The sequence below is a fragment of the Aedes aegypti genome, chromosome 3 (assembly GCF_002204515.2).
Source record: "Aedes aegypti strain LVP_AGWG chromosome 3, AaegL5.0 Primary Assembly, whole genome shotgun sequence".
NCBI lineage: Eukaryota > Metazoa > Arthropoda > Insecta > Diptera > Culicidae > Aedes > Aedes aegypti.
This window is the reverse complement of record NC_035109.1, coordinates 180,688,911-180,701,285: the sequence shown is the minus strand read 5'-3', so window position 1 is coordinate 180,701,285 and position 12,375 is coordinate 180,688,911. Positions and strand designations below refer to the sequence as shown.

Sequence of the window (12,375 nt, the reverse complement as noted above, 5' to 3'; positions counted from 1 at the left end):
AGCCAATGTTCTACAACTGACAGAAAAAATCATCATTATAACATCTTCATCACAACAGATCAATACGGGATGTGCTAAATATGTTTTATTTTTGTTGAATCTAATGATCGTGTTTTCAGGAGCATCTTTATAACTGAAATTACTTCGATGGATTTTTGGTTGTGTGGAAAGATTTAGCCAAGTGATATATACATAAATTGACCAGGAATATAACACGAATGGCATTTCTAGTTTGCCAGATTATTATGTTTTTCGTAAACATCGCCTAAACGGTTTTAAAACCAAAGTTGTATTGGATTTTATCTTTAAGACCTGAATAAAACTTCATCTTCAGATATCTGCTCAATATGATGTTTTCTGTGTTACTTGGGTAATAAAGCCCAAAGCCAGAAACAGCGTCTGGTTGTCGTATACTCTGGTGATAAACTTTCCACCTTCAAAAATCACACTTTATTGTTGAAAATTTTAGTTTGTGTGGTATCAGAGGTTGGAGGAGTTCTTAGAGAACGTGTTTTTCATGATCACAATAGAATATTTTGCCAGGGTCATAGTTTTGAGGGCATTTGCATCTTATAGGTTTGGTATGCCTTTATTTTTTGTTAAGGTTGAATCAAAATAAATACGGAGGCCTATAACTGATTATTGAGGATGAAATATGTTCCTTCGGTTAGAAATAACTTATATAAATACTCGCTCAAAGGTTTTGAGCAAAACGGAGCCGTTTATCACACTTATACGAAGGTTCAATCAAAGCTCTCCAAAATGAGCCCTTTTTTCGAAAATATGTTTAAGTCTCCAATTACCCAGGTATGAACCAATTCTATCATTTGATATGGGCGTATGCTGGAGACAGGGCCTGTGAAGAATCCCACGTAATCGTTGATGTTTTAAAAGCTTCCATCACACAGATATTGTACTCGACGTCCGCATGATAAAATTTGAAGGTATGTTTCCAATTCCTTTCTCAGGTGAAAGTAACAGATAATATCCAAAGCGAAAAACTGAGTCTAAATAGATCAAACAATACAATTAATGAATAATATTAATGTTTCCTTCACATTTTCTATGTAAAAACTACCATAAAACATGATATAACCATTTTCGCATTTTTTTATGGGCCATACTGTACATATCAATGAGAGGCCAACTTTTCCCCATTCGAATTGTAGTCTTGCCCACGTCAAGTTAAAGTAAGAAATTCCACCTGTTACTCTAATTCATTTCTAAAATGCTGTTGGAAACTAACCCATTTCTAAAATGCTTTAGGAAATGGATTCTATTTCCTCATATTATTTTCTGTCGAACATGGTTAATTGCTTTATCGGAGCGATTATATTTATCATTTGATTTGCCATGATTGACAAATAAACTGTAGCCAATTTCAAAGGAACAAACTTTCAATCCTTTGCCCAAAACCGAACTAATCTATAGCCCTACCTGGTATTGGATTGTGGTATGAAATGTTCCCATAAACAATCGAAATAGAATTATCGTTAGATTCCTGGCCTCGTGCACTTCGGCCATTACTGATTCCCAGAAATTTTCCTCCCTCAGTGGTTATTAATTTTGCATTCACGGCCGTTGAGTTTTGGAATTGTTTTCATAATTCATTGCCTGTTTTATATGCGGTTGTTTTATGGGTTTCATCGGTATTCCCCAGCCACAGGGTAATCGAGCATCTGTGGCGCGTATGTGTGGCTTCATTGCGGAAATAATGACATTTTCTCCTATTTTTTCCCACCGCACTTCGAGGAAAACAGAATATAACGGAAAGCAACCGTAATATAATAATTAAATAAACCGAACAATTATTAGTTTTCTCGTACGGCGTCTGTGTCCTCGCGGGCTGCAGCCAAAGGATCCTATTGCTATTACAAACGAAGAGCCACAAGTTTCTGTGCCGTCGGGAAATGGGAAGGAAGTCACCCGGGATATGGCAGGGGGATAAAAATGGCTCTGTCGTTGGAAATTAATGGCGTAAAGACTTTTTGCTGGAATCCAGCCTTGGTTCGGATCAGATGAAGAAGCAGAATCTCGTGCGGAGTGGCAATATTGCGTGATGAGCAAAATTAATGTGTGTTTAATCTATTACTGGGACAAATATCACCAACGAGACATGAGAGAAATGGAAAATTGTTTAATTGATTGAGGAATGTTAATAAAGAAATTCTGATTGTCCGAGATTAGCACTGTGATTCTGTTTGAGGATGGTAATGATTTTTTGTCGGTTGAAAGTGACGCATTCTTGAAGTTTCTGTGTTATACAATTATACTTAGCGTGTTGGATTCAAACATTTGGATACACTATAGTTTACATTTTATGATTGTTAAGCTTTAACTTCTGTTTCAAGAACAAATAGGGTGCAGAGTGACTTGAACACTTCCATGATTTACTTTGGCATGGGGGTTTTTTCTCGGCCGAATGGTTTGAAACTTTGCAATAGGAAACGCTTCAATATATCGCATAATGTGGCGAAATATGAGCTCAGTAGATTTAAAAAAATCCCACTGCCGAGTGAATCAAAAGGGCCAAGAATAGTATCCAGCTCCCTACTCCTACAGCATCGCTGCAGCGATAGGCGTGAGTTTCACTGGTTTTCTGACTGTGACTTTGCATGCTTGGCTATTGCAGCGTGTATATCAGAACTTTTCCCAACTCTGGTAGAACAAATTTCATCCAAATGTTGAAATAATTCTATGAATTTGAATTATATTATGCTGGTAGTATAATGAAGATGGATTCTAATCAGGGATAACTAATATTTTGCTACAAATCAGTATGATGGAATAAAAATTATTTGAAATATTGTACTATGCCTGCGATACAATAACTGATTCGAATGCTTTTTTTAAATTAATAAAACGTTCAATCATTGAACAAAAATGTGTTTTGTATATTGATACCTTCCGATGGTACCTTCAATATCGAGTTGAGGAAAATTTACTTTTTTGTTGTATTAACGGCCCTTTACACCGGAAGCTTGCATTCGTGTCGGATGATTTCAGATATACATTTCATCGAACAGCCCAGATAGCATTGGGGGCCCAGATAGCCGTAGCGGTAAACGCGCAGCTTTTCAGCAAGACCAAGCTGAGGGTCGTGGGTTCGAATCCCACCGGTCGAGGATCTTTTGGAAATTGGGTTGGACATTTTCTCGACTTCCCAGGGCATAGAGTATCTTCGTACCTGCCACACGATACACGCATGCAAAAATGGTCATTGGCACAGTAAGCTCTCAGTTAATAACTGTGGAGGTGCTCTTAAGAACACTTATCTGAGAAGCAGGCTTTGTCCCGGTGGGGACGTAATGCCAGAAAAAAGAAAAAAAGAAAGAATATTTCATTGAACAATTATTGATGTTCTCTTCATCTGCTAGGGCGTCTCTCGAACTTGTGGTGCTAACTGATCGGTGCCGAGCCAACCTGCAGCAGGGATCGATTGCCACCCATCATTTTCAGTATATGTAGCATCCGATCCAGAATAATGCCTAAGATCCTCAGACGGTTTGTCTTTGGAATGTCTGTTCGATCGGAGGTGATCTCTTTTGTCGGCACTCGGCGCGCTTTCGGACTACAATAAAAACAATTCGACCTAGTCGCAGATATACCGAAACCCACGCTCTTAGGGGTCGTCCATAAATGACGTAGCTTTTTAGGGGGGGAGGGGGGTCTTCACGAATTTGTGACGAAGTGTGACGAGGGGGAGGGAGGGGTCCTAGCTAGTGGACGTAGCATTTTGAATCAAGTCCGTTAAAAGAAAGGCGCTGAGAAAAATTGCATACAATTATTTTTTATGACACTTCTTTTTTTTTTACTCATAAACTTGGCTTATAAAATTATGATAAGGCTTCAAAACATTAATATGACAAGATTGAAAAAAATATCTATGAAACTTCAGATTTTTTTGATGAATGCAATCAAACAGATGTTTTGAAGCTTTCAATAATTATGTGAATATTATATTATATTCGTGTCCAAATTAATAAATTTATAAATAAACGAAATAAGTTTAATGAATTGATTAAAAATCAATGCTCTAACTGCTTGGATTACATTTTTTTGCCATTTGTTAACATGACATAAAGTCAGCCGTTTTAGTTTTAATTCCTTCAAGAAAATAAAATATGCTCTTCTTGGCAAATATTACATTTAAAGCAAGATATTTATTCCGTGAATTATACCTTCAATGTTGCAGGAGATCTCCACCCAATCAACTCATCGTTTGTTTTGATATATTAATGCTCTTGATGGAATAGCCTGAATATTAATGAGGATAATAGATTCGAGTGTTAATAAAATTGCCCTATAATTAAATTTTGTTAATAACTCGGTAATTTATAAGATCAATTCAGTATGGAAACGATAAGAAAAATCAACTGAAATATTAATAGAGATTATTGTATTTGTATAATAATCGCTAAAATTTTCTAAACATTCCAAATATTTCAAGTTTAATCTTTTATGTATTTGGCCACTGTTTGCTAAAAATGATTTGAAATTGGATAATATTAACGATGATTCATTTCAAATTAATATATTTTCTTGATCATCTTCATTGAAATCTATTTCCTAACAACGAATAATTAAAAAAATAAATAATCTTCTTATATAACGACATTTTTGTTCAATATATTATAAAATATATTGGTCCCTAACTCGACAGTAACGAGCTTCATCAATCCAATAAAAATTTTTTCACGTTTTTTATAGTAAACATGTTTTTTATGGGGCCCAGATAGCCGTAGCGGTAAACGCGCAGCTATTAGCATGACCATGCTGAGGGTCGTGGGTTCAAAACCCACTGGTCGACGATCTTTTCGTAAAGGAAATTTTCTCGATTCCCAGTGCATAGAGTATCTTCGTACCTGCCGCACGATAAACACATGCAAAAATGGTCAATCGGCAAAGAAAGCTCTCAGTTAATAACTGTGGAAGTGCTCATAAGAACACTAATCTGAGAAGCAGGCTCTGTCTCAGTTGGGACGTAACGCCAGAAAGGAAGGAGGAGGATGTTTTTTATGGTAAGAACACCAATAGTTATATAATTTAGTCTATAAGAAACTGGAAACCAAAACAAAGGAAAATGTTTATTTAAGATTTTTCCAAATTACTTTGGAGCGCTACTGTATATCAAACTGTTACAATAGATTATCCTTTCATTTCAGTCAGTAATCAATATCAAACTTTGTATTGAACTTCTCAATTGCATTTTTTTGTTTCAACCCAGTCACGAAGGAAAACAAAAAAAGGAAAGGGGGGGGGGGATGCTCGTTATGCTACGTATTTTCCAGGGGGAGTACCAGCATTTGTGACGAAATGCTACGAGGGGGGAGGGGGGTGTAAAAAATCAGTGAAAAAATGCTACGTCATTTATGGACGGCCCCTTAGCCAACTTGTCTCACAGCGGCCTGTAGTTTTCGGAGCAATCCTTCGCTCCGCGTACAACGAGGAGGATGTCATCGGCTTACAAAAGAACTTCTACTCTCGCCGGTATGTTTTGGAAGATGGGTTGCATCACGACGAGGAACAATGTTACGAATAACACGGAACCTTATGGTACCCCATTTTCAAACTGATGTTAGTCCTACGGACACCTGAAGCGTTCGCTCAGAGAGAACATTTTGCGCCATGATTTTAAGGTATGAAAAATCCCATACCGCCAGGTCGTGGCATACGCTTTCGACAGATCCAAGGAGGCTATGAGACAGTGTTCGTCGATATTTGGAAGCAATCTCTCCAGCTCTCGGCAGAGTAGGTATCGGTACCATGTGCTGTACGAAAGGCGTGCTAGCGCTTGTCCACCCAGACAACCAGAAATCGCATGAAAATTGACGTTATAACTCGTTTATTCGTACTAATTACATCAAACCCGCAAAACACCGTGGTTAAACTCGTCATATTGATGAGCTTCCTCGCATAAAACACTTTTTTCTGAGTTCATTTGTACATTTTGCTTCGTCCCGTACACTCGTACAAAGTAAGTCGAATCAATCCGTAGCAGCTGTCAAATCAACATATGTTATCATAAGTTAAGTCGCATAAGATCACAGGTTAGTTCGGTAGAATATGTATACACTCGCAATGTATGTTATTATTCATCACATAATATATGCACGCATATCGCCTCCACTTTTGTACGTAGAAGACCTTTTCGCGACATCTTATGAGTGAAATTTTGCACATACAAAGCCTCCAGGTGATTTCGTTATACGTACATTTTGGTTGTCTGGGCAGTCGACCACTCAACACTAGCTTTGTAATTAAACAACGATTGATTATGCGCCTGAAAAGCTTCGGCATGCAACTGGTGAGCGATATTGACCAGAATTCTGGTAGTTAGGTTTCGGGATGAGAACGACGATAGCATTCCGTGAGCTGACGGGGAACTCGCCACTTCACCAGATTTCATTAAAGACCTCATGAAGCGTCATCTTCGCAGACAGAGGGAGACGTACCCTATAGGATCAGTACCTGATGAGGCGCCTCACCCTTTATGGATAGCCCACAGAAGTTCGGCTAGGGTGACGCCGATGTTACACACTTAGCCGGTATTAAGCGAAAAATCTATGGACTACTGATTTCGCCATCTGGAATGATGGAAGATAGCTTGAAGTCGCCGATCTCTCGCTGTAATACTTCTGCTGCTTATCCGGGATTGTCCGTAAATCCATTCGTTTCTTCTTGAGTATCACCGGCCGCTGTCGTCGATTGCCACGCAATGTATCAACTGTATTCCACAGTTCGGTCGTCAAGCTATTTTTGCCACGAAATCTTCCCACGATTGCTGCTTTGGCTTTCTGGAAGGTTGCCATTTTGTTTTTTTTTTTTTTGGAAGGTTGCCAATGCTGGATCACGCTGTTGAAGACTTTTTGACGCCGGCGAATTGCCGCTTTTAGCTCAGGGCACCACCATGGTAGGTACCACTTTTGGTCCAACACGGCCACTGGAGCGAGGGATGGACTTCCCACTGCTGCAACCATCTTCTCGATGAAGCTTTCTACGTTTCACTCGGCATCTGAGAGTATGGTTTCCGCTATGAGCTATGAGTCCAACGGCCAATCAGCTTGGTCGTACAGCCGCTTCTGTCGTATTTTTCGATGATTTGACCATCGGGGATGGTCCCTGTTGTATGTGTCGGACAAGGTCCGCCAGGTGAACCTTCGCGTCAGACTCTCAGAACAGAAGGACACATCGATTGCTGAGGTGTTACCCATTGCCGCGTCGATGTGAGTGGGAGAGCCGTCGTTCAGGATCACCAGTTGTTTGTCCAACATTGTTTCGGTAATAAATCGGTCAAGCGCGTTTGACTGGTTAGACCCTCACGCAAGATGGTGAACGTTGAAGCCCCTCGAAAGAAAAACAGGACCAAGATAACGGTCATATGAATAAGTTCGAAGATGCATGCAACGACGAGGTGCAAGGTAGTGTCGATTTGTACACGCTCGAAAGTTAGGGCCTACCCCGTGTTGCCAGTAGTTGTTCCTCGACTGTACACTCAGAAAGAAAAATAGTCACAGAATTACTAAAGTTTATGCATTAATGACTATTTTCTATCTGCCTCTCTTTCATTCTGCTGCGAATTTCTACACTTAATGTAATTTCGCCTGGGTTGAAGCTAAGCGATGCTTCAACCCAGGCGAATTGACAAATAGGAATAAAATTCCCTGCAGAATGAAAGAGAGGCAGATAGAAAATAGTCATAAATTACTAAAATTTAGTCATTCTGTGATGGTTGTAGGACAAAAGGTCGAAGGACAGAAGGTCGAATGACAAAAGGTCGAAGGACAAAAGGTCGAATGGACAAAAGGTCGAATGGACAAAAGGTCGAATGGACAAAAGGTCGAATGGACAAAAGGTCGAATGGACGAATGGTTCAAATTGTACCGTTGGAAAGATTGTCGTACACTCAGTTGCTAACATTTTGACCACAAATTCCTCCCTTCTTATCTGAAGTTTTTCCTTCTTTTAAATGATAGCTGTTCTTTATGACTACTGTTTGTAGCAATAATTGGTATTAAGACTATTATTTTCCAAACAAAAGATTCATTTTCAGAACGTCAGCTGTTATTATTATATTGTTTGTGGCTAACAGTGTCAAACCAAATTATATCGTAATAAGATATGTATATCCTATTCTAATAAATTTTTATTATATTTTTGTTATATGCCTCTAGTCGGGTTCTCTCTTAACTCGATAAATGTTTAACTTGCTTAATGAAAACCATCATCTGCTCGATCCTGTCGTCTTTTTTTTGTTATTCTCCTGTAATCTGGCGATTTCCTTATCTTTTAGAAGCTTGACCACTTTCAGCTTTTTCAGCTTCTTCTCAAAGACGCTCTGTTGAGCCGCTATCTGGGCATAGCTGCCTGCTTGTTGTTCCACGCGTTTTCGGTAACGAACGAGTTGATCGGAAGTGGAATTCCATTCCTCCGGACAGCTGGAAACGTCAACTAACCGAATTGGTACATTGGGTCTATATACTCAGGTAATCTGCGTTTAACTAACCCATATGTTTTTTCACTTCGGAACTTACCCCCACTGGCAACGGTCGCCCGTTACCTACCGCAAAAGAGCAATAAAGTTAAATATAAAGATCATACCTTCTTTACTCCTTCAACGTGGACAATAATCGGGCGAACAGATAATTTTGTGCCGCATTGTAAGCACATTCACACGGTACGCACTGGAGTACGCTCAAGCTGCCAATCGGCCCCTTTCAATAATACTCGAAACTCCCAAACTGTTTTTCTCATTTTTTTTTATTTTGAGAAAGACTTCGTTCAAGCACACCGTGTCAACACCACCACAACGGTTAATGAAATCGACCGGGAATCCGACTGACTGCGATTTTGCTGTTTGAAGCACGTGGTGTGCACACTTTTCGGCCGTTTTTCCACCGATTGTCACTGAACCTTAGGCTGACCATACGTACCGTATTTAACGGGACAGTACCGTTTTCATCCCCTCGACGGACTGTCCCGTCGTTTTATGGAAAATGCTCGAATTGTCCCGTATTTTAGGAAATGGAGAATTGACACATAATTTTCAACACCAGTAAAATAATAAAAATAACAACATAACAAACAGTTTTTAGAAATATTTCAGAGTTTATTGTCTTACTCATATATTTTCCAAGCAATTATTAGTTTCTCAAACAGAGTTAAGCTTGATCCGTACATGCTTCTGCTTAACTTTTTGCGTTTCTCTATTCATATTTATGCCAAATTTTGGTGGATTTCCAAAATACGGATCTTCATAAGATAATTATTCATATAATACCTAAAATGAAAAAGAACAACTATGTGTTTACTTCTGATACGCAATTGATTAGATTAACTGATCAGTAGTGGATATTTCAATAAAGTAATGAAATATTAGAAAAAAATACGTTTGAATTTGAAAAATTGAAAAGTGTAACGATTTTGTTTGTGCAAAACGTCAACAATCGTGCCTATTCTGCGCGGCGTGTGAGGTGACACGAGTCGAATGAGGTGACAATTGTCGACTCGCTCCCATTTGAATAACATTAGTCGTCTCACGTCACTCGCCGTGAGAGCGACTCGTTGCGACTCACACGCCGCGCAGAATAAGCACGAATAAGTGCAATTACCCTACTCAGTTACAACCACATATGAATGCAATCAATAGAACATATCCTCATCAATAAATAGATTTAGTAGTTCTCATGCCTCCGCCATGGCAGAACGGCTAAATTTTAGATCGTATTTTATTCCATAACCGAAATATCACACAACGTGTCTTGGGTGTTAATCGCTGCGCGATCAGATTTTTTTTAGGAAATTCTTAAATAACGCTGCTTCTTGGAAATCGAAGAATGTTGAAGCTCATTAAAGCTCATTCTTAAGTGATTTTTATTGAATCATACAGACATGTAGCTTGGAATTTTGCAAAATCTGGTTCTGCTACTTTCCCTCGAATAGCGGTTTCCCGAATGTCGTTCTCCCAACGCCAGTTCTCAGAATGCTAGCTCCCCAAAAACCCTGTTTTCCCGAATAGCTCAGTTCTCCGAAAAGTTCTAACACTCATAATTGTCATAACTTTTTGCATTTCAAGGTGGTGAACAATGTGAGTTTTTGGCAATATGCTTTTAGTCGAGAATGATCAAATATCTCCTTCTTCCAACACTATCTCACTACTCGAGCTGAAGCAAAGTTCTGACCATTAAATCGTGATATTGATTTGATTGACATAAGTAAGAGATAAAATATCTGAAGATAATATCAAAATTTTATTCCTGGAACTTCTGAGTCATACATAAATTTGATGTTGAAAGATCTAAGGAAGAGCTCGCTGATATTGGTGAGATCATATCAAAGCTAAATATGATATGCTAATAGTATTCCAGGAGTAAATTTTAGATATTATTTTCGGATCTTTTGTCTCTTATATCTTTTAAGTTAATATCACTTTTGTATGTCAATAATTTACTATTACTTTGCTTTTTTCACCTGCTTGGGTAAAGACTATTATTGCACTTTTTTGAGCTGCATTGCTTTACAAGGAAACGCGTCATTCAGGGAAATGGCTTCGGAGAAACGGGCTGGAATTAGGGGACAAGTAGCACAATCATATAATCCATGTCTTTTAAAATTGTCCCGTTCTTGTTTTTTATTTGTCCCGTTTTTATCTGGTTGGCTTATGGTCAGCCTACCGAACCTTCACTGCACAGTACTACTTCACCACCGCAACAACCGATTGGCACACGTTTCTTTTTGGAGGAAACCTCGGAAAAGTGGGTAAATTCACCGGTTTAAACTCAAAAGCGCGCACAAAGAGAAGCGGTTAACACGGCGTGTCAACGAACGAGAGGAAAGAATACCCAAGTAACAATTCCACAGCAATTGGGCATTCGTGTGGATTTATTAATGTATTATGACAGTTACGTGAATTTTGTAGTAGCTAGAGGCGACATTTAACGTTGCTAGAAGATGATATTTTGTAAGTCAGCTCTTAGTTGTTTTCAAAACCTTTTAGAGGCAAACTATAAAATCAAAATTTTGTGGCTATAAAACCAGCTTTATTGCAGCATATAATACCTCATTGAAATTGCCTGCAGTAGCTGAATGACACTTATTTGTTACGGCTATGATAATAGATTGATATAGTAAACCTTGTTGCCATAAAAGCTGCTTTTAAACTGATTGACTTGCACTTGTATCTTGATAACTTACCTTATCTATTCCTTTTAGATCAGTATTTGGGCTCTCAAGACGCGATAACACCATTAACATTGCAAATCTATTACTCACTAGACCAACCAATAATGATAATCCACGTTGCGTAATTACTCAAACACACTTAATGCTCATGGAAAAATGCGAAACTAAAATCCATTCTCATTGTTTTTGCGTATATTCTTCATAACAACACGCCTGAACTGTCAAACTTTGTTGAATGCTGATTGGCTACCATAAAAAGCGAAAAAAAGCTGAATTATCTTCAATCAGCATTTATTAAGGCAATTTTACATCCATAAATGCCGAATCATAACATTTTGCTCTCATTTGTGTATTTATGATGACAAAACAGCATTTGTCGATGATAACTATCAATTATGGTTCCGCCATATTAATTTAACTTCGGTTGGTACAATTTAACTATTTTCGAATCGAATTATCTTCATTAATTTGATCATAAGATGCGATGGTATGATGGTAAAATTGATCAAATATAATTTGCAGCACAGTTACTGCCGAAACAAACCAAGAACTGCTGAATATGTTTTATTCATCGCCTGGTGATTTATTTTAGCAAATGCTAAATAACCAGAAATATAGCACTTTCAGAAGGGGTGACGCAATTTTGCTTCTTTTTCATCGCATTTCACTGAAAATCTCACTCGGCACTAATGATTTGAGCACTAAATCCAGATAAATCACTTCAAATAAAAAGCACTACGTAATAAATTATCACATACGTGTTTTGAATCTTATTTTGTTTTGTTTACGTTGGAATACATCCGGCAAGATCGAAGTTATGATAAAATCATTTTCAAGATGAAGCGACTTTCATCTAGGACAGTTGGCCTCAAAACAGCTACCATTAATGCTATTTTGCTTTATTTGTGTGACATAAATATACACTTTATATCCTCTTTTAGAGTGGGCCAACTAGTCACGTTCTAGTCTACAAGAGGTTTTGGGGGACGCGATGAAGACAAAAGTGCCTTGGCCGTGGTTTATGGGCGTTTATTTATAGCACCCTGGAAGTAATTCGTAAAACTAAAACTGTTACTTGGGTAGGGAATGACAATATCTTGAAGGAATGATTTTCTTCCAAAAGAATAAATAGTTTACTAAGTGCAAAAAAAGTTTACAACGTTTTGTCCTTTCGACGATTCGAGATTCAACGTT

General features: G+C 38.2%; 1 protein-coding gene across 5 annotated transcripts in view; it reads left to right on the top strand.

The window, feature by feature from the left end:
• Positions 1-12,375, top strand: part of LOC5578554 (protein eva-1) — a 623,125-nt gene that overhangs the window by 367,359 nt on the left and 243,391 nt on the right. The window lies entirely within an intron of this gene.